The sequence below is a fragment of the Mirounga angustirostris genome, unplaced genomic scaffold (assembly GCF_029215605.1).
Source record: "Mirounga angustirostris isolate CCGP_5_RB_7025 unplaced genomic scaffold, mMirAng1.0.hap1 SCAF_3, whole genome shotgun sequence".
Taxonomy (NCBI): domain Eukaryota; kingdom Metazoa; phylum Chordata; class Mammalia; order Carnivora; family Phocidae; genus Mirounga; species Mirounga angustirostris.
In genome coordinates, this window is record NW_026991711.1 from 187469705 (window position 1) to 187490184 (window position 20480).

At 44.5% G+C, this 20480-nt stretch overlaps 1 long non-coding RNA gene across 1 annotated transcript in view; it reads right to left on the minus strand.

Moving 5' to 3' along the window:
- LOC135363926 (uncharacterized) overlaps nt 1-20480 on the minus strand; it is a 41884-nt gene that overhangs the window by 16921 nt on the left and 4483 nt on the right. The window contains exons 2-4 of the long non-coding RNA XR_010410344.1: nt 16798-16901; nt 13952-14097; nt 6055-6098 (exon numbers count right to left, since the gene is read on the minus strand). This is a non-coding gene — a long non-coding RNA (uncharacterized LOC135363926). The remainder of the gene's footprint in view (nt 1-6054; nt 6099-13951; nt 14098-16797; nt 16902-20480) is intronic.

Sequence of the window (20480 nt, forward strand, 5' to 3'; positions counted from 1 at the left end):
TCAAATAAATAAATAAAATCTTAAAAAAAAAATTTTTTTTAAATAGAGCTACCCTATGACCCAGCAATTGCACTACTGGGTATGTACCCCAAAGACACAGATGTAGTGAAAAGAAGGGCCATATGCACCCCAATGTTCATAGCAGCAATGTCCGCAATAGCCAAACTGTGAAAAGAGCCGAGATGCCCTTCAACAGATGAATGGATTAAGAAGATGTGGTCCATATATACAATGGAATATGACTCAGCCATCAGAAAGGATGAATACCCAACTTTTACATCAACATGGATGGGACTGGAGGAGATTATGCTAAGTGAAATAAGTCAAGCAGAGAAAGTCAATTATCATATGGTTTCACTTATTTGTGGAACATAAAGAATAGCATGGAGGACATTAGGAGAAGGAAAGGAAAAATGGGGGGTGGTATTGGAGGGAGAGATGAACCATGAGAGACTATGGACTCTGAGAAACAAACAGGGTTTTAGAGGAGAGGGGGGAGGGGGGATTGGTTAGCCCGGTGATGGGTATTAAAGAGGGCATGTTCTGCATGGAGCACTGGGTGTTATACGAAAACAATGGATCGTGGATCACCACATCAAAAACCAATGATGTACTGTATGGTGACTAACATAACATAATACAATTAAAAAAAAATCTGCACAAGCTAATGAAAATATTTTTCTTTGCTTTTAGCTGGCATTGTAGTTGATGGTAGGATGCCAAAAAAAAAAAAAAAAACAAAAACAACAAAGTGAGTATCAGAAACAAAAACAAAAACAGGGGCGCCTGGGTGGCTCAGTCAGTTAAGCGTCTGCCTTCGGCTCAGGTCATGATCCCAGGGTCCTGGGATCGAGCCCCGCATTGGGCTCCCTGCTCAGCGGGGAGTCTGCTTCTCCCTCTCCCACTCCCCCTGCTTGTGTTCCCTCTCTCGCTGTGTCTCTCTCTGTCAAATAAATCAATAAAATCTTAAAAAAAAAAAAAGTGAGTATCAGAGACCCAAAAGGCATGGCAGGGGCAGGGGAGAGCCAAGGGAGGTTTGGGGACTGGTCTGGCTTCGGCCAGGACACTCTGCCCCAGCTGGAAGCAGGTGTGACGTTGACAGGAGTGGATGGTCCACCCAATGCCTCCAGGCCCTCTGGTAACCAGTGAAATTTGGGGCCCGCCTGGGAAGACCGATCAGGGCTCCTCTCCCTCTCATATCTCCATCAGCCCTCAAACGCCTCCCCAGTTCACTCCTGGGGAGACCATGCCTGAGCACCTGGAAGTCAAGAACCGCTTCTCCGGAGCCTCCTCCCTTTGGAAAGTAGTTCACTTCACCTCGATAATGGCCAACAGGGAGGAAGTCGGGGGGAGCCCTTCCCCCTGTTAATGCTTCAATCCTAACAGATACTCTGAGTCTTATTAAAAAGAGAACACAGAGGAGCCTGGGTGGCTCAGTCGGTTGGGCGTCCGATTCTGACTCTTGATTTCACCTCAGGTCATGATCTCATGGGTGGTGAGATCCAGCCCTGTGTCCAGCTTGGAGCAAGGAACCTGCTTGGAATTATCTCTCTCCCTCTCCCTTTGCCCTCCCCTGCCTCGTGTTCTTTCTCTCTTAAAAAAACAAACAAACAAAAAGACTTTGGATCAATTGATTAAGTTGAAATATAAACAGAGCAAATACAAATGTTATGTCAAAGTTATATTTAGTGAATTGATAAAAAAAATTATGGTTATGTAGGATAGCTTTGTTATTCTTAGGAAATAAATAGGAGTAAGGGGCCACAGTATATGCAACTAACTTTCAAATGTTTCAGGAAAAAGTCTGTATAGGCACACCTGGGTGACTCAGTCGGTTGAGCGACCAACTCTTGGTTTGGGCTCAGAATGTGATCTCGGGGTGGTAGGACTGAGCTCTGAGTTGGGGTCCTGCGCTCAGCAGGAAGTCTGTCTGCTCGAGGTTCTCCCCCCCTCCTCCTCCCCCAGCTCAAACACGCACACACACCCTCTCTCTCTAAAATAAAAAAATAAGGGCTCCTGGGTGGCTCAGTCGTTAAGCGCCTGCCTTCGGCTCAGGTCATGATCCCAGGGTCCTGGGATCGAGCCCCGCATCGGGCTCCCTGCTCGGCGGGAAGCCTGCTTTTCCCTCCCCCCTCTGCCTGTCACTTCCCTGCTCGGGCTCACTTGCTTCCTCTCTCTCTCTGCGTCAAATAAATAAAAAATCTTAAGAAAAAAAATTAAAAAATAATACTAAAATTAAAATAAAATAAATCTTTAAAAAAGAAAAGGTATGTATGTACACATATGTATACATGAACAGGTATATGTATGTATACAAGTGTGTATATACTTAGAGAGAGAGAGAGAGAGAGGTTGAAAGTAAATAGGGAAAATGTTGAAATAGGTGACTCTGAATAAAAGATATAGGAGTATCCTTGTATTATTTGTATTCTTGCAACTTTTCCGTAAGTTTGGAATTTTTTCCAGGAAAACTCACCAAAAACATTTATTAGCAAACCAAAGAAGAGCACTAGTATGGACAAAACATTATTTGGCCACCCTACCTAAGACTCATCTAAAGTCTAAAATGGCCAATGTGAGGGGCGCCTGGGTGGCTCAGGTGGTTAAGCAACTGCCTTCGGTTCAGGTCATGATCCCGGGGTTCTGGGATCGAGTCCCGCCCTGAGTCCGAGTCTGGCTCCCTGTTCAGCGGGGGGTCTGCTTCTCCCTCTCCCTCTGCTTGTGTCTCCCTCCCGCCCTGCTTGTGTTCTTTGGCTCTATCTGTCAAAAAAATATAAATGAATGAATGAATGAATGAATGAAATGGCCAATGTGGGTTTGAACTGGAGGCAGGTCCTGGGATTCTGGGCTTAAAGAGTTGCAGTCTCAAAATTTAGTGTTTTTTTTTTTTTAAGATTTTATTTATTTATTTGACAGAGAGAGAGAGACAGTGAGAGAGGGAACACAAGCAGGGGGAGTGGGAGACGGAGAGGCAGGCTTCCCGCTGAGCAGGGAGCCCGATGCGGGGCTCGATCCCAGGACTCTGGGACCATGACCTGAGCTGAATGCAGACGCCCAACGACTGAGCCACCCAGGCACCCTCAAAATTTAATGCTTCTTTTCTGCCTGACAGGCATTTGCCTCTGTATGCAAGGCTACAGAGAATATTCATAAAATCAGCCTCTATTATTGTGCTACGATGACGGAGCCCTGGAGCGGGGGCAGCAGGGATAGAGATGACTGGATGTGGCCCACGCCGTAGGAGGCTGCTGGTAGTTGGGGGCAATCCTGATGCGATGGGGCTCTGCTGCCTGGGGCCAGCCCAGCCAGTGGGCCCAGGCCCTGAAGTGCTAGAGGCCAGGACACAGGCACTAGGGTCTAGGTAACGGCCTGCAGTGATCTACTTGGGGTGTCCGCCATACACATTGTTGACAGGACACTGCTGAGCACTGGAATGAAATAGAACAAGAACCGACCATCCACAGCTTTCATCCCTCACCTTGATCTTCATAAAGAGGTCTAGGGTCTATGAGTATTCTGAGGTCCAAGTAAAGATCTGGAAGATTTCTACCCCGTCACTCCTTTTTCCTTATCCCACTCTGGGTAGGAATTTAACATACTGGGGCACCTGGGTGGCTCAGTCGGCTGGGTGTCTGCTTTCAACTCCGGTCGTGATCCCAGGGTCCTGGGATTGAGCCCTGCATCGGGCTCCCTGCTCAGAGGGAGGCTGCTTCTCCCTCTCCCTCTGCTGCTCTCCCTGCTTGTGCTCGCTCTCTCTGTCAAATAAATAAAGTCTTAAAAACAAACAAACAGGAATCTAACATACCTACCCTTCTCTCCCTGAGGTCTCTACTCAACTGGTGAGTCCCCTCCCCTGCCACTTCCCCCACCCTTGAACTCATATGTATAATAACGAAATCAATGGCCAACATTCACCGATATTTTATGTGCATCCCATCATATAATCCTCCTAAGAACCCAAGGAGATAAGTGCTATTACCCCATTCTACACAATCTAGAAAACATCATCTAAGTTCACCAAGCTCCAGTGTGGAACAGGCAGGACAGGAGGGGTAGGGCAGGCGGACCTGCACAGAGAAGTTGTCCCCACCCCAGCACCTGGGAGCCCTAAGGTGGAAAGGCCACATGAGGGGGGTACTGTCCAAGATTTATGCATCTCCATGAATACAGCAGGGTGTCCTGAGCACAGACTTGGGAACCAGGCTGCTTGGGTTCAAACCCTGGCTTAGCTGATCACTAACTGGGGGAACTTGGACAAGCATCTCCACCTCTCTATATCTGTTTCCTCCTCTGTAAAATGGGGATAATAATAGTACCTCATGAGGTGACTCTGAGGATTAATGAGTTACACACATAGAGATTATTAAAAATTTATTTACTTATTTGAGAGAGAGAGTGCAAAGGCATGGGGAGGGGTAGAGGGAGAGAGAAACCCAAGCAGACTCTGTGCTGAGCACAGAACCCAACCTGAGGCTCGATCCCACGACCTGCGATCACAACCCGAGCCGAAACCAAGAGTCAGACGCTTAACTGATTGTGCCACCCAAACCTGTCCACTTTCCAAAGAGCTCGCCATCTTCCATCCAGTATCATTGTGTCCTAGCCTATCTGCATTCGTTTGAGGTCATATTCTGTACATGTAATAAATGTTTATACCCTAAAAAAAAAGAAGGAAGTGCAAAAGGCTGAGAAAGAGATTAAGGTAAAAAGATTACAGGAAAGGTGTGTGTGTGTGTGTGTGTGTGTAGTGTTTTTAAATGCAAAGAAATAGATCTGCAAGGATGCACAGCAAATTGCTAACAGTACATTGGGGGTTGCAGGAGCAGGGAGAGATGAGACACAGGCTTCTGAATTTTATTTGTATAGGTGTCAGTCTTTTTGCAAAAACATTTAATGACAAGCATGTACTGCCATTGGACTTTAAAAAAAAATGTATCAAGTAAGAAAAAGTCTTTTTCAAATACTTTCTTTTTTTCAAATACTAGTCGGCCCATTTAACACGGGCTGAAAATGGGCTTGTAATTAACACAGGAAAAGTTTCCCTTAAAATTTAGCTAGAGGGCTTGGAATTTCCAACAGGGCAACAGCAAGGGGATATTCTCAGCAGGGTCTTCAGTTAAGAAGATTCCCCTTGGGGCGCCTGGGTGGCTCAGTTAGTTAAGCGACTGCCTTCGGCTCAGGTCATGATCCTGGAGTCCCGGGATCGAGTCCCGCGTCGGGCTCCCTGCTCAGCAGGGAGTCTGCTTCTCCCTCTGACCCTCCCCCGTCTCATGTGCTCTCTCTCTCTCTCTCTCTCAAATAAATAAATAAAATCTTTAAAAAAAAAAAAAAAAAGAAGGTTCCCCTTGCCATGCCCACAGCCCCCCCTTCCAACAGTGATTTACCAAAGACTGAAAGAGGTGTTGCCTAGCTGGTGAACTGCCTGAATGGAGGTGATGCTGGACTATCTGGAGACTCTTTCTCCAGGGTCTTGCCAAAGGAACCTATGCATTTTCTGGTATGGGCTGGACCAGCTGCTTGCCAACCCAGAATTGCTGAGATTCCAAATTTGGGGTAATCTTCCCCCCAACAGGCCACACTTTGAGCACTTTAGAGCAGTGGCTCTGGGGTGGGGCCCAGGACTCTGCATTTCTAACCAGCTCCCCGGCCCACAGCCTCACCTGAGTAGGGAGGGTCTGGAGTACTTGACCTAGAGGCCCTCTACCCTCCTGAACTTGCACCTTTGGATCCACAGACTGTCCATGTCCATTCAGATTTGGTTGCCAGACAATCCCTGGGGCCATAAGTATGAGCTTGAGCACCGCATGCCTTACTCTTGATGAACATTGGTGTCACTATGTCGGAGACAACTTCATCAAGTGTCAGCTTCCCAGAGCAAGCCTTCTCATCCCACACCAAGCCCCACGGAGTGGCCAGGGGGGGAACGGGGGTGGAGCACAGCCCTCCCTCCTCACCCTTACCTTCCACAAAGTGTCCTAGCTGCCTAGGCAAGCAGACATTTCTCAACCTGCCCATGAAACCAGTTTCCCCAGATCCTTGCAAGATGGTTCCTACCTGTTGGGTGTGCCGCCCTCATCCAGTTGTGGAACAAAGACCATCTGTCAAGAATTTAAAAATGGGAATAAATGTTGTTGAACGTACATAAGAAATCATATTTTTCTACTTTTTTGTATGTTGAAAATTCATAAGTTTTTAAAAATTTAGTGCCTGGGTAGCTCAGTCGGTTAGGCATTCAACTCTTGGTTTTGGCTTGGGTCGTGATGTCAGGGTCAGCATGCAATCAAGCCATCCCCACCCCCTCCCCATCGCCCCGGGTCAGGCTCCAAGCTCAGCTCAGAGTCTGCTTAAGACTCTCTCTCCTGGGGCGCCTGGGTGGCTCAGTCGTTAAGGGTCTGCCTTCGGCTCAGGTCACGATCCCAGGGTCCTGGGATCGAGCCCCACATCGGGCTCCCTGCTCAGCAGGAGGCCTGCTGCTCCCTCTCCCACTCCCCCTGCTTGTGTTCTGTCTCTCTCTGTCTCTCTCTCATCAAATAAATGAAATCGTAAAAAAAAAAAAAAGACTCTCCTTCTTCCTCTGCCAGCATACTTGCACCCCCACACTCGCACACACTCTCTCTAATTAATTAATTAATTAATTAATTGGAAATAAAGCAGTTCCTTCTCTGGGGCACCTGGTTGGCTCAGTACAGCCTGCAACTTCATCTCAGGGTTGTAAGATCAAGCCCCACGTGGGTGTAGCGATCACTTAAAAAAAATAAAATACAGTCTTAAAAAATAAATAAATAAAGCAGTTTGTCTCAAGGTAGATGGACCTTAGAAGTACATATATAGGAAAATGTCCCTTAGTTCATTATCACTAACAACAAGTTTGAAAGTCTGCACAACTACAAAATCCTAAATGCCAATGTGAGGGCAGAACCACTTTCCTTCTACCCTTCTAAGTTCTTTGGCTAGTCTAATAAGTAAATTGACATAAGACAGAGAAACAGGAAAAAATAAATAAATTTAATTTTGTAGGTACAGAAGTCCCATAAAAACATGAGACCCAAAGGCAGTCAGGCAATGGAGGCTCACAGGCCATCCTGAGCTGAGGAAAGAGATGGGGCTGGGGTTTCAAAGGCGAGGAGGGCAAGTTGCAGGAAGATGAGAAGAGCAGATGTTTGCTAAGCAGATGTTGGCCCTGCCATGTGGGTAAGTCTTTCAGATTAAAAAAAAAAAAAAATTATCTCTGGTAATAACTCTCTTTCTGGGCCAGGCTCCCCATCTGAATTTCTTTTAGGCAATGAAGGGAGAGGTCAAAGTTTTTTTTGAGTCTGCTGAGACTTGACTGCCTTCAGGTCAAAATAATCTACATGCCAAAGTGGCATATTTTGGGGTGGCATATTCTGTTCCCTTCAGTCCCATCTTTGAAACTTGCCCAAGAAACTTCACAGTTCATAAGTTGCGTTGGTAAATCGCCCTATCTCACTGAACCAGTCTCTTAGTCTGGAGAGTAGGCCAGTTCAATTAAACAGCTGTGTCTCATTTTAGGAGGTGGGAATGCAGGGGGACTCCCAAAGTTAGGTCTATTGTGCGAGCAATCAGATATGTAATAAGAGGCATTTCTATGGAAACAAAAGAAAAATAATGGTTAATGATGGAGAAAATTATACTCCCACTTTCTGACTTCTGAAGGCAGCTAGTTGAGAAGATTTCTAGATATCTGGCTCCAATCCTCTTCAGATGGAGTGAGAAAGGGCAGTGGCAACCTGATAGATTTTTACGGTTGGCAGTTTGAATGTCTCTGGTGATCTTTCTAAGTGGTATGGAGGCATAAAGATTGCCCGTATATGAGCTGTTGCGGTGATTTCTTTGAAGTTTATATCAAATTGTCCAGCTTTAGCTTGCTTGCATGGCTTTAGGGAAAGAACAGTTTTAGTTCTCAATGATTCCAAATCAGAAGGGTCAAAAAAGGAGAAGACTATGTAGGGTGCCTGGCTGGCTCAGTTGGTGGAGAGTGAGACTCTTGATCTTGGGGCTGTTTGAGCTCCCTGTCGGGTGTAGAGATTACTTAAAAATAAAAAAATTTTTTTTTAAGATTTTATTTTAGGGGCGCCTGGGTGGCTCAGTCGTTAAGCGTCTGCCTTTGGCTCAGGTCATGATCCCAGGGTCCTGAGGTTGAGCCCCACATCAGGCTCACTGCTCAGTAAGGAGTCTGCTTCCCCCTCCTCCTCTCCCCCTCCCCCTGCTCATGCTCACACTCCCTTGACAAATGCCTCTTCATGTCTCATATCTCTTCTTACCAAAACCACATATCACTTTCCTTGCATACAGAGTTGTTTCCCTTACTATTTCTCATAGTTTTTTTTTTTCAAGATTTTTTGATTTTTAAATAATCTCTATACTGAATGCGGGGCTTGAATTCATGACCCCAAGATCAAGAGTCTCATGCTCCAACTGCACCAGCCAGGCACCCCTATTTCTCATAGTTTTAATGTCATTTATTTTTTTGGAATTCTTAATCCTTAGAAACTTGAATTTCTAGTGAAAACTAAGATGTAAATTGTTATACTTTCATTCTTTAGACTGGCAAATTTATAAATACATTTCAGAATTTCTAGAAGCATATGCTTTTTTTATAGTATAATTTTCCAATGTAGTACAAACACATCTAAATATCTTTTTAGTTTCTCTGTAATAAGAAGCAAAATGTAGATAAACCCATGTTCGATAATTAATGTTTCAAGATTTTATCTTACTTGGAAATGATCTAGATAGTCAATGAATTTCCATCACTTAACTTAGTAAAACTCTAATGGTGGAAGTTATCAAGTGATTTTGGAAAGTTTTTTTTTTTTTTAAGATTTATTTATTTATTTTAGAGAGAGAGCGAGCACAAGCAGGAGGGGCAGAGGGTGAGGGAGAGAGAATCTCAGGCAGACTCTGCACTGAGCCCGACGTAGGGCTTAACCTCATGACCTGAGCTGAAACCAAGTATTGGACGCTCTACCAACTGAGCCACCCAGGTGCCCCGATTTTGGAAGGCATTTTTAAGTATACACACCATAAAACATAATTACGGCTGAAAAGTTCACCTAAAAGTTCTTATTCCAATTACATCTATCTCAGTCACGGGTTCCCAACAATTATGCTCAGACTACCCACGAGAACTTTATGAGAGACATTAGATGGAGTCAGCCATCATCCCAAGCTATTTCTCTTGCAGACAAATTTTATAACAGAGACAGCATGAATTTTTTTGACTACTAAACCCAGGTAGAATAAAAGTTCTATGTCTGCATTATATTTAATGCTGAGAATTCTGAAGACATGTCTATTTTTTTAAGGATTTATTTATTTGAGGGATGCCTGGGTGGCTCAGTTGTTAAGCGTCTGCCTTCGGCTCAGGTCATGGTCCCAGGGTCCTGGGATCGAGCCCCGCATCGGGCTCCCTGCTCTGTGGGAAGCCTGCTTTCCCCTCTCCCGCTCCCCCTGCTTATGTTCCCTCTCCCACTGTGTCTCTCTTTGTCAAATAAATAAAATAAAATCTTTTTTTTTTTAAAGATTTTATTTATTTATTCATGAGAGACATTCCTGCTCCTTGGGAGCCTGCTTCTCCCTCTGCCTCTCTCTCTTTAAGAGGCAGAGGGAGAAGCAGGCTCCCAAGGAGCAGGAAGCCCGATGCGGGACTCAATCCCAGGACCCTGAGATCATGACCTGAGCCGAAGGCAGACGCTTAACCATCTGAGCCACCCAGGCGCCCCTAAATAAAATAAAATCTTAAAAAAAAAAGGATTTATTTATTTGAGAGAGAGAGAGCACGATCAAGGAGAGGGGCAGAAGGAGAAGGAGAGAGAGAATCTCAAGCAGACTCCCTGTTTAGCTCGGAGCCAGATCCCAGGACCCTGAGATCATGACCTGAGCCAAAATCAAGAGTTGGCTGCTCAAAAAAAAAAAAAAAAAAAAAGAGTTGGCCGCTCAAACTGACTGAGCCACCCAGGCACCCCTGAAGACGTGTCTATTTTAATTAAACCAGTCAACTTAAACTAGCTTCACTGAATATTACTGAATATTTTCCCAGATCATGTGAACTTGAAAAACATTTGAATTTGTTTCTATTATATTTCTGAGGGTTTAGCAGTACTTAGTTCATATAAGCGCTTATTTTAAACCAGTTGAATAGATCTCCTGCAAATTAATATTGGCAGTACCATCAGCAAGTAGAAAACTATTACACATCTGCAACATACAAATATAGACACACACAAACATATAGACAAATACAGAAACTGTATAGCTTTCATTCTAAAATTTTACCATGAGTCAGGTATGATAATTACAAAACGCACTGGTTTATAAAAGAACAGTTGGATCCAAATTTTGTTTTGGCAGTTGAAATAAGTTCACCTTCTTAGATGGGTAAAGCTTTTTTTTTTTTTAAGCAATCTCTTCATCCCACATGGGGCTCAAACTCACAACCCCAAGATCAAGAGTCGCATGCTCCACTGACTGAGCCGGCGGGCCCCATGGCTAAGGCTTTTTACTAATATTTGTGGAGAGGACATTTAAGATATTTCATTAGCCTAATTCGCAAATAATTCCTTTTTTATCCTTTTGATAGGAAACCTCTCCCTAGGAGCACCTGCCTGGCTCAGTTGGTAGAGGACATGACTCTTGATCTTGGGGTCATGAGTTTGAGCCCCACATTGAGTGTAGAGCTTAAAAAATAAAAATCTTAAAACAAAAACAAAAACAAACAAACCTCTCTCTAAAGTTTGCATCTCAAAAAGCTGGTTATCAGGTCCTAGAGAAGATGGAATAGAAAATCTGTACCACAGGGCGCCTGGGTGGCTCAGTTGGTTGAGCGACTGCCTCCGGCTCGGGTCATGATCCTGGAGTCCTTGGATCGAGTCCCTGGATCGAGTCCCGCATCGGGCTCCCTGCTCGGCGGGGAGTCTGCTTCTTCCTCTGACCCTCCCCCCTCTCATGTGCTCTCTCTCATTCTCTCTCAAATAAATAAATAAAATCTTTAAAAAAAAAAAGAAAGAAAATCTGTACCACAAAGGCAGCCAAGTTTTCTCCAAGAAGTCTGGAGTATATTTCCCTCTTATCAAAGATCTAGGGGCGCCTGGGTGGCTCAGTTGGTTAAGCGACTGCCTTCCGCTCAGGTCATGATCCTGGAGTCCCGGGATCGAGTCCCGCATCGGGCTCCCTGCTCGGCGGGGAGTCTGCTTCTCCCTCTGACCCTCCTCTCTCTCATGCTCTCTGTCTCTCATTCTCTCTCTCTCAAAATAAAAAAAATTTAAAAAATAAAAAATAAAAGATCTAGAGAAATTATTTATATTTTCCCTCTTTTTTTAAAAGATTTTATTTATTTAAGAGCAAGAGAGAATGGGGGAGAGAGAGAGAAACGAGTAGGGAGAGGGGTAGAAGGAGAAGCAGACCTTCCTGATGAGCAGGGAGCCCAATGCAGGACTCGATCCCAGGACTCCAGGATCATGACCTGAGCTGAAGGCAGACATTTAACTGACTGAGCCACCGAGGGACCCAGTTTTCCCTCCTTTTCTTAAGTGTAGGACAATTCTGTTTCCAATATCCCAATCTTTTACAGTACCTGCAAGCAATTTGAGATGAATAGGAGAGTTTTGGAGGATGGTGAAGATAGGTGGACTTTGAATTGTTTCTAGAGCTGTATTTCTGGTTTTACAAAGATTTGTAAGAATAGGACAGTTGCTTTTTTTTTTTTTTTTTTAAGATTTTTATTTATTTGAGAGAGAGAGAAAGAGAGCGCACAAGTGGAGGGAGGGGCAGAGGGAGAAAGAGAAGCCGACTCCCCACTGGGCAGGGAGTCTGATGCAATGCAGAGCTTGATTGCAGGACCCTGAGATCATGACCTGAGCCAAATGAGCCACCCAGGTGCCCCAGGACAGTTGCTTTTAATTTCTCAAAGAATTGGGTTGAAGCCTAAATGATATTGAGGTGCTGATCCGCTCACCCAACTACATTATCTTAAATTTGCTTCTTTTTTATCAGCGAGATGTCCAACTAAGATGGAAATCAAAAGATTTCTATGTTCTAGAGCTTCAGGGTTTAACGCAATATGCCCTTGTAAAGTCTTTATAAGACTTTAATAAAGGCTTTCTTTCTGCGTGCGCAATTCAACCTTGGGCCAATTCACCTTAGGGGGCAAAAACCTTTACTGTTGCTTCTATCAGTCCCTGAACGTCATTTTTAGGAGCGCCTAGGAGAAATTCTGGTCATCTGTTTACTCCTTGAGGGGGGGTTTCCTCAGGGAGCCATCTGGCTTGTCTGTTAACTTCAGTGTAATTACAGGTGGAAAGAACACCCCTTAGCAGCTAATCAAGGTTCCTGCGAGTGGGGTTGTGAATGGCCGGTGATCTTTCTAACTCTTCTTTAAATTTGGTAGGATATTCTGGTAGTGGAGGTAAAAGGATTTTATCATTTATAAGTTCTGCTGCTTGTCTCTGTTTGCATGAATTCTTTGTGGTCAGGATCCAGGATATTTCCACAAAAGACATTGCATAGGAAGACCTGAGGCTAGCAGACCCTGATTACAGAATCCTGGAGAGTAGGAGGAGTTGTAAGAAACAGCAGAGTGAGCCCTGCAACCTGTCCCCTCACAACCCCCCGCCCCCTCCCCACTCCCATTCTTCTGCTAAATTCACTTCCTGGTCCTCAACATTACACAGGTAACCAGTACCCTGGGCCTGGAGATCAAGTCAGAATGCTCTCTGTAAATCTCAAAGGAAAAGGGAAGCTAAACCAGGCAGATGGGGCAGGATTTTGAGAAGGGGAATTTACATTGAATGTGGATTTTAATTTTTTGTTCTAAGCCTGATTTCTTTCTTTCTTTCTTTCTTTCTTTTTTAAGATTTTATTTATTTATTTGACAGAGACACAGCGAGGGAGGGAACTCAAGCAGAGGGAGTGGGAGAGGGAGAAGCAGGTTTCCCGCTGAGCAGGGAGCCGGATGCGGGGCTCGATCCCAGGGCCCTGGGGTCATGACCCGTGCCGAAGGCAGATCCTTAACGACTGAGCCACCCAGGCGCCCCTCTAAGCCGAATTTCTGTTCTTTCATCTTGCTAAGGGAGTCCCTGAGGCTAGCCATTATATTCCTTTGTGTCCGCTTTTTAATTGTTTTTTCCATAAGAAAAAAAAGTTGTTTTTTCCATAGATACCAATAAGACAATTGTTAGAGGAGAGCTCTCTAAACTTTTCTCTTTCAAATACAGCCAATTCAGAGGATCCATCATCTGGCCATTGACAAACAGGATCTTATATTAATCTCAGTAGTGACTCAAACCAATTAAATCCTTTTATGGTTTAACCAGGGATTCAGGAAGCATTCCAAAAGAGGGTGCAGAGGATGCAGTCCTCACAAGATCCATAAAGTTCACTCCCATAATTAAGCCTAAGAAAGCAAAGACCTTCAGTGTCACAGGCAGTAAGAATGGTGCAGTCGAAATGGGGGCTCTGGTCTCCTGTCATCTGTGACACCAGTCAGGTGCTACTATGGGACTTTTCCTTCACCAGCACCAAGGGCCCCTTATGGACCGGAACCCCTGAAGACAAACTCCCCTGAGGGCTGGCTCAGTCGGACAAAGGCAGTGCTGCTTTTCGGGTCTGGAACCTACTCAGCTCTACGCCAATGCACGCTGGTACATGCGTTTGCCAGTGAGAATATTCTCCCTGGTCACAAAGCCAAGCTCTCAAGACATGGAACAGGACAAAAGGAAAAAGCTCATACGGGCTATGATTCTCCTTCTCATGACAAAGGACACAAAAGACAGAGACCAAAGGAAACAATGACTATCTCTGGGAGAAAAGGGATCCGTAGACGCAAGAGTACTCATAACAGATCTTTACCAGAGTCACCATACTCAAGGAACTACTTCACACAAACATTTTCTCCTGCTAATCTGAATTTAGAAAAAGGGAAGAGGACTCTCACCACGCTCGCTTCCACTGGATCCTACAGGTGGAGATCCAGGTGACTGATCTGGTAAGAATTCTTAACCGTCAGTGGCTCTCGCAGCTGCAATAGCCCTGGGGGGAAGCTGTGTCCAGTCAGCGAAGGTCCCTTTGCAGGTCTCCAAACTGTTGGGGGAGGGGGAGATTTGTCATTCTTTCTAGGTTCTTAGGCTGATACTCCAATTAACATAAGACAGATTTGGGCGCCTGGGTGGCTCAGTCGTTAAGTGTCTGCCTTCGGCTCAGGTCATGATCCCAGGGTCCTGGATCGAGTCCCGCATCGGGCTCCCTGCTAGGTGGGGAGCCTGCTTCTCCCTCTGCCTCTGCCTCTGCCTCTCTCTCTCTCTCTGACTTTCATGAATAAATAAATAAAACATTTAAAAAAAAAACATAAAACAGATTAATAGGAGAAAAAGAAATTTTATTTTCTATGTACGGAGGGCCCCATAGAAATATGAGACCCAAAGGCAGTCAGGCAATGGAGGCTCACAGGCCATCCTGAGCTGAGGAAAGAGATGGGGCTGGGGTTTCAAAGGCGAGGAGGGCAAGTTGCAGGAAGATGAGAAGAGCAGATGTTTGCTAAGCAGATGTTGGTCCTGCCATGTGGGTAAGTCTTTCAGATTAAAAAAAAATATATATATCTCTGGTAATAACTCTTTCTGGGCAGGCTCCCCATCTAAATTCTTTCAGACACTGAAGGGAGAGGTAAAAGTTCTTTTTGAGTCTCCTGAGACTTGACTGCCTTCAGGTCAAAATAATCTACATGCCAAAGTGGCCCATTTTAGGGTGGCATATTCTGCTCCCCTTCACCTAAAAAAGATATAGAACCTGCTATCTTCGTTTCCTTTTATAGTCAGACCTGGTTGTAATTCCAAGTTTTATAAAGTAGCCATGTAGCCATTTGGAAGATTCTGGAATAAAGGGCAATGTGCTAGCCAGTGGGGAGTTCTGCATCTGCCAGCCTACTTTTTTTCATAGGAACAACTGGACTTTTATATCAGGAACTTTTCTAAGCCCTTTCAATGTATAAACTCATTTAATTCACCAACCCTATGAGAGTTACTACTGTTATATCCCCATTTATGAGAGGAAAATGAGGCACAAAGAAAGTGATTTGCCCAATCACAGAGCCAGTGAAGGGAGAACCCAGGCAGTTGAACTGCCATACAAAGCACAGTACTTCTCACACTGAGGCTGGTCCTCAAGGCACTCGCTCCCATCATAGATATACACACCTTCTTCTCAACAGTCTCGTGACTTATAGCCACACAAGGAGTATTATTCAGCCATGAAAAGGAATGGGGGTACAGATACACACTACAACCTTAGTGAATTTAAAAACATTATGCTAAGTGAAAGAAGCCAGACACAATGAGCACACATTTTGGATTCTGTTTATATGAAATGTCCAGAATAGGCAAATCCATAGAGACAGAAAGCAGATTAGTGGTGGGGCAGATGATGAGTGACTCCTAATAAGGCTAGGGTTTCTTTTGGGGTGGTGAAGTGCTCTGGAATTTGTGTGGATGGTTGCTCAACTTTGTGAATATGTTTTAAAACTACTGAATTATATACTTTTAAAATATTTTTTTTATTAAGTAAACTACACCCAATGTGGGGCTCGAACTCATGACCCTAAGATCAAGAGTTGCATGCTCTACTGAGTCAGGCAGGTGGCCCTGAGTTATATATTTTATTTTTTAAGATTTTATTTATTTGACAGAGACAGAGACAGAGAGAGAGGGAGGGAACACAAGCAGGGGGAGCAGCAGGCAGAGGGAGAAGCAAGCTCCCTGATGAGCAGGGAGCCTGACGTGGGGCTTGACCCCAGGACCCTGGGATCATGACCTGAGCCGAAGGCAGACACTTAACCAACTGAGCCACCCAGGTGCCCCCTGAGTTATATATTTTAAAGGGGTAAGTGTTACAGTATGTGAGTTATATATACATATATAAAAAAACTGGTCTAATGAGAAGAATATTTAACAATTTAGTAAACCAAAGCTGGAGAAGAGTAGTAGAATATACCACCCCCAAATATGTCACATTGGCATAGGGATTATTTTGAGTGGAAGGCAATTAAGAAGAAACGGATATAAGAAAAACTCTCTGCTCTCCTCTTATTTGCCTAAAAGCAAGACATAACTTTGCAGAGGTGTCCCCACTCCCCTCTCTACCAGGAAGGACAGAAGTTAATCACCAGAGAAAACTCCAGACACTTATCAGCCTGGAGATGGCACCAGAGGAACCTACATAACAAACCTTGTCTACCATTACTTCTCCCATGTACACACCTTCCCACAATTTGCCACCCTAGACCCTCAAAGTCCTTTTCCTTTGTCTTGTCACTTCTCTAAAAATGCATTGTTCTTTTGTTAATATACTATAACAAGCCCAAGTTCTAACCACTCCTTTGAGTTACTCATCACTGGGTGCTCCCTCGTGTATGTGTGATGCACTTTTTAATAAATTTATTTTTCTCTTGGTAATCTGTCTTTGGTAGTCTAATTTACTGGGCTCCTGTCAAGAGAATTTAAGGTGGGTAGAGGAAAGACATTGTTTTTTTTTTCTCCTATATTCCTACAGAAATCCCCACGGTCTGACTTTTTTCTGTGTCTCAGCTCCTATCTCTCCCACCCCTTAGCTCCCATGACCAACATTTGTGGACTTACTCAGTTGTTTGAGTTTAATGTGTCTCTTCCCTCTTCAGAGTCTAAGAGAAGGCTACGCCCAGCTGAGGCATCACTGCATCCAGGAAGCCTTCGTGTCTTCTGCCTAAGGCAGGGCCACTGCCACCTTGTGTATCACCCACCATCTTACACTCACCACCATGGTCATTTCCTCAGGGTCCGGCTTCCTCAATAAACTCCAGGCTCCATGAAAGCAGGGATGGGTTGTTTTGTTTGATATTCTATCCCCTGCCACCAGCACTGAAACAGAGGAAGCACTTACAAATCCACGGATCAGAGAACACAGGGTCCAGACACAGAGAACACCATGGTTTTCAGAGAGCCCTGCTGCTTTGAGAGGGCAGGGCTCCTTCCTTCGCAGGGTCCCAACTGATGTCAAGTCCCATCCTTCTGGCCCTCTCAAAGATAGGAGGGGTACCTTAGATGGGTCCATTTTACATAAGCCCTTTTATTATTTACTCAGATAATACATGTGCCTGATGCATCAAGCAAGCACCTAACTTGTTTCTGAAGTGAACTTTAAAATTTCTTTTCTTTTCTTTTTTTTTTTTTTTAAAGATTTACAGCAAGAGAGGGAACACAAGCAGGGGGAGTGGGAGAGGGAGAAGCAGGCTTCCTGCGAAGCAAGGAGCCCAATGCGGGGCTCGATCCCAGGACCCTGGGATAATGACCTGAGCCGAAGGCAGACACTTAATGACTGAGCCACCCAGGCGCCCCTATCATTTTCATCATGATAAAGGTACTCTTTAATCCCCATTCCCTATTACCCCCCTCCCCCCACCCACCTCTCCTCTGAAAACCATCAAGTTGTTCTTTATAATCAAGAGTCTGTTTCTTGGTTTGTCTCTCTTTCTTTTCTTTTGCTTATTTCTTGAAATTCCACACGAGTGAAATCGTATGATATTTGTCCTTCTCTGATGGACTTATTTCGCTTAGTATTATACTCCCTAGCTCCATCCATGTCATTGCAAATGTCAAGATTTCATTCTTTTTTTATGGCTGAATAATATTCCATTGTATATATATATATCACATTTTCTTTTTTTTTTAAGATTTTTATTTATTTGACAGAGAGAGACACAGTGAGAGGGAACACAAGCAGGGGGAGTGGGAGGGAGAAGCAGGTCCCTCGCTGAGCAGGAAGCCCGATGTAGGGCTCAATCCCAGGACCCTGGGATCACAACCCGAGTTCAAAGCAGATGCTTAACCACTGAGCCACCCAGGTGCCCCAATATACCACATCTTCTTTATCCATTCATCTATTGATGGACACTTGGGCTACTTCCATAGTTTGGCTATTGTAAATAATGCTGCAATAAACATAGGGGTGCATGTATCCCTTTGAATTAGTGTTTTTGTATTTTGGGGGTAAATAACCACTAGTGCAATCACTGGATCATAGGGTAGTTCTATTTTTAATTTTTTGAGGAACCTCCATACTGTTCTCCGCAGTGGCTGCACCAGTTTGTATTCCCACCAATAGCACAAGAGGGTTCCTTTATCTCCACATCCTCAGCAACACTTGCTTCTGAGCAGTCTTGGATGTTTAGGGTAGAAGTGAGTACAAGGCTGTGATCAGCAGGGAACTATATTAATATTTTCTCAAAGACAACCAGCTAGTTAATCCTGACACTTCCTTGACACAGAACAGCAACCAAACAAAGTTGTTGTCACTTATTTATTGAGCACCTACTATGATCCAGGCACTTTACAAATATCATCTCCAATCATCCCCCCAAACTCTGCCAGGACATATTCTTATCCATATTGTATATATGAGAACACAGAATCAGGAGCTAAGTAACTTGGCAAAGCCACAAGCTAGTATTAAAGTATTTTCTTTTACACGATGTAAGGAATGGCAATTATCTAGAAAGCTTTTCAGTCACTGGAACTTTTTTATTTTCTAGGAACACTTCAAAATGCTTATTAGGAATCTGTGATTCAATAAAGAGAGGGAACAAGAAGACAGGGTATTTCTATGTGTGAGACCTGAAATCATATTCTGGTTCCATTCCCTACTTTTTCCACTTCTAAAATTAAAAGAGCATAGGGTTTCCTCATACTAATGAAGTAATAACGAATTAAAAGTAAATGACCTACACTACACGGTAAGGAAAAACCAAATTCATATTGCAATAAAAGATACTAATCATAAGGACAGTCTGCTTTACACTAGTAAACTAAAAAATGGGATAGAACCCTCACCTGTTCAGAAGAGCCAATCTTTCACCAAGCAAGAGAACCACCTACCATTTATCAGCTGGGTGTTGGGATCTCTGTATTGTTAAAGTTTTTAAGACATAAAGAGACAGAGACATCACAGATCCCATGGAAGCTGAGGACTTGGGAGACTGAGGCTGCAAGGCCATGCCTCAATTTGGATGAGGCATCTCTGTTTCGCAATTAATTAACTTGGCCCAGACTTCTAGCCCTAAATCTCAGCAGCTTCATCTGTAAATGAGGAGTTATGCTAGCCCTGCCCTGTCTTAAACTGACCCTACTCTGATCAGTGAAAATAGGCCCAAACAGGCTTGGGAAATTAAGGCAATTATGACCTGAGAAATTGCTACATGAGGAAAAAAAGAGGAATAAGGCTTTTTCCTCCTGACTCCCAGAGATGCTCACGAGTGAATTCTCCAGGATCCCTAGAGGCCAACATTCTAGAGTTGGGGTGCTCTTCAGGCATCACCTAGTGAGGTCTCCTGGACCTCACAGGGCGGATCTGCCCCCAAAGACAGCCAGGAATAGGCACTTCCAGAGCCGCCTCTGAGCCTCTGAGCGTTTCCTATTTGCCAGACCACATCTCTGTTAATCAAGATGCCCCAGGCCGCATGTAGCTTGAACCAAACTTATTTTTAAGATTTTATTTGAGGGGGGTGGGGGGATGGGTTAGCCTGGTGATGGGTATTAAAGAGGGCACGTATTGAATGGAGCACTGGGTGTCATACGCAAACAATGAATCATGGATCACTACATCAAAAAAATAAATAAAAAGGTTTTATTTGAGAGAGCGCGCGCGCAAGGGATGGGGAGAGGTGGAGATGGAGAAGCAGACTCCCCGCTGAGCAGGGAGCCCCAAGGGGGCTTGATCCCAGGACACCGGGATCATGACCTGAGCAAAAGTCAGCCGCTTAACCAGCTGAGCCACCCAGCCACCCCCGAACCAAACTTCAGGCAGAGAAAACACCGGCGGGAACCACACCGGTTTATTAAACAGCGGTTGTCTTGGAAGGTGGGTTTACTACTTTTCTGTTTTCCTTTAAGTACTTTTGTGTACTTAACCTCCCTGTGCTTATTTCTCCATCTGTGCCTGGTTAGGAAAATTATAGCACTTAAAACGGGGCCTGGCATGTAACTATTCAGTGAACGCCAGCGATCATGATTCCTTTCGAAATTTCCTAAGAACATGTATTATTTGTATTATGAAAAATACTTTATTCTGAAGTTGTATTTATTATTGCTTTTAACAAACACCCCTTAACAGAAGAAGATTTACCTTTTCTGCCTCAGTGTTCTCACTCCTTCCCCAAGCCCACATTCCCCGTTTGAAGTAGCAAGTTGCAAACTATTGTAGTAATTTGCGGAGGTGTCTTTTCTTTTTTTATATCACATTCCAAAACTTTACAAAGAGCTACATAGGCAGCTCCCGCGCTGAAGCGCGCGGACCGAGAAAAGAATTTGTGGAAAGAAGGCCTCGGGCTTTGCCGGCGGAGAGTCGCTCCCTCCGCACGGGGAGAGAAGCACCCAGTTCCGCCATTAGGGCGCGCGAGGGAAAATGGAGGCGCCCAGCCCTCCCCGCGGAGGCCGCGAGCTCGG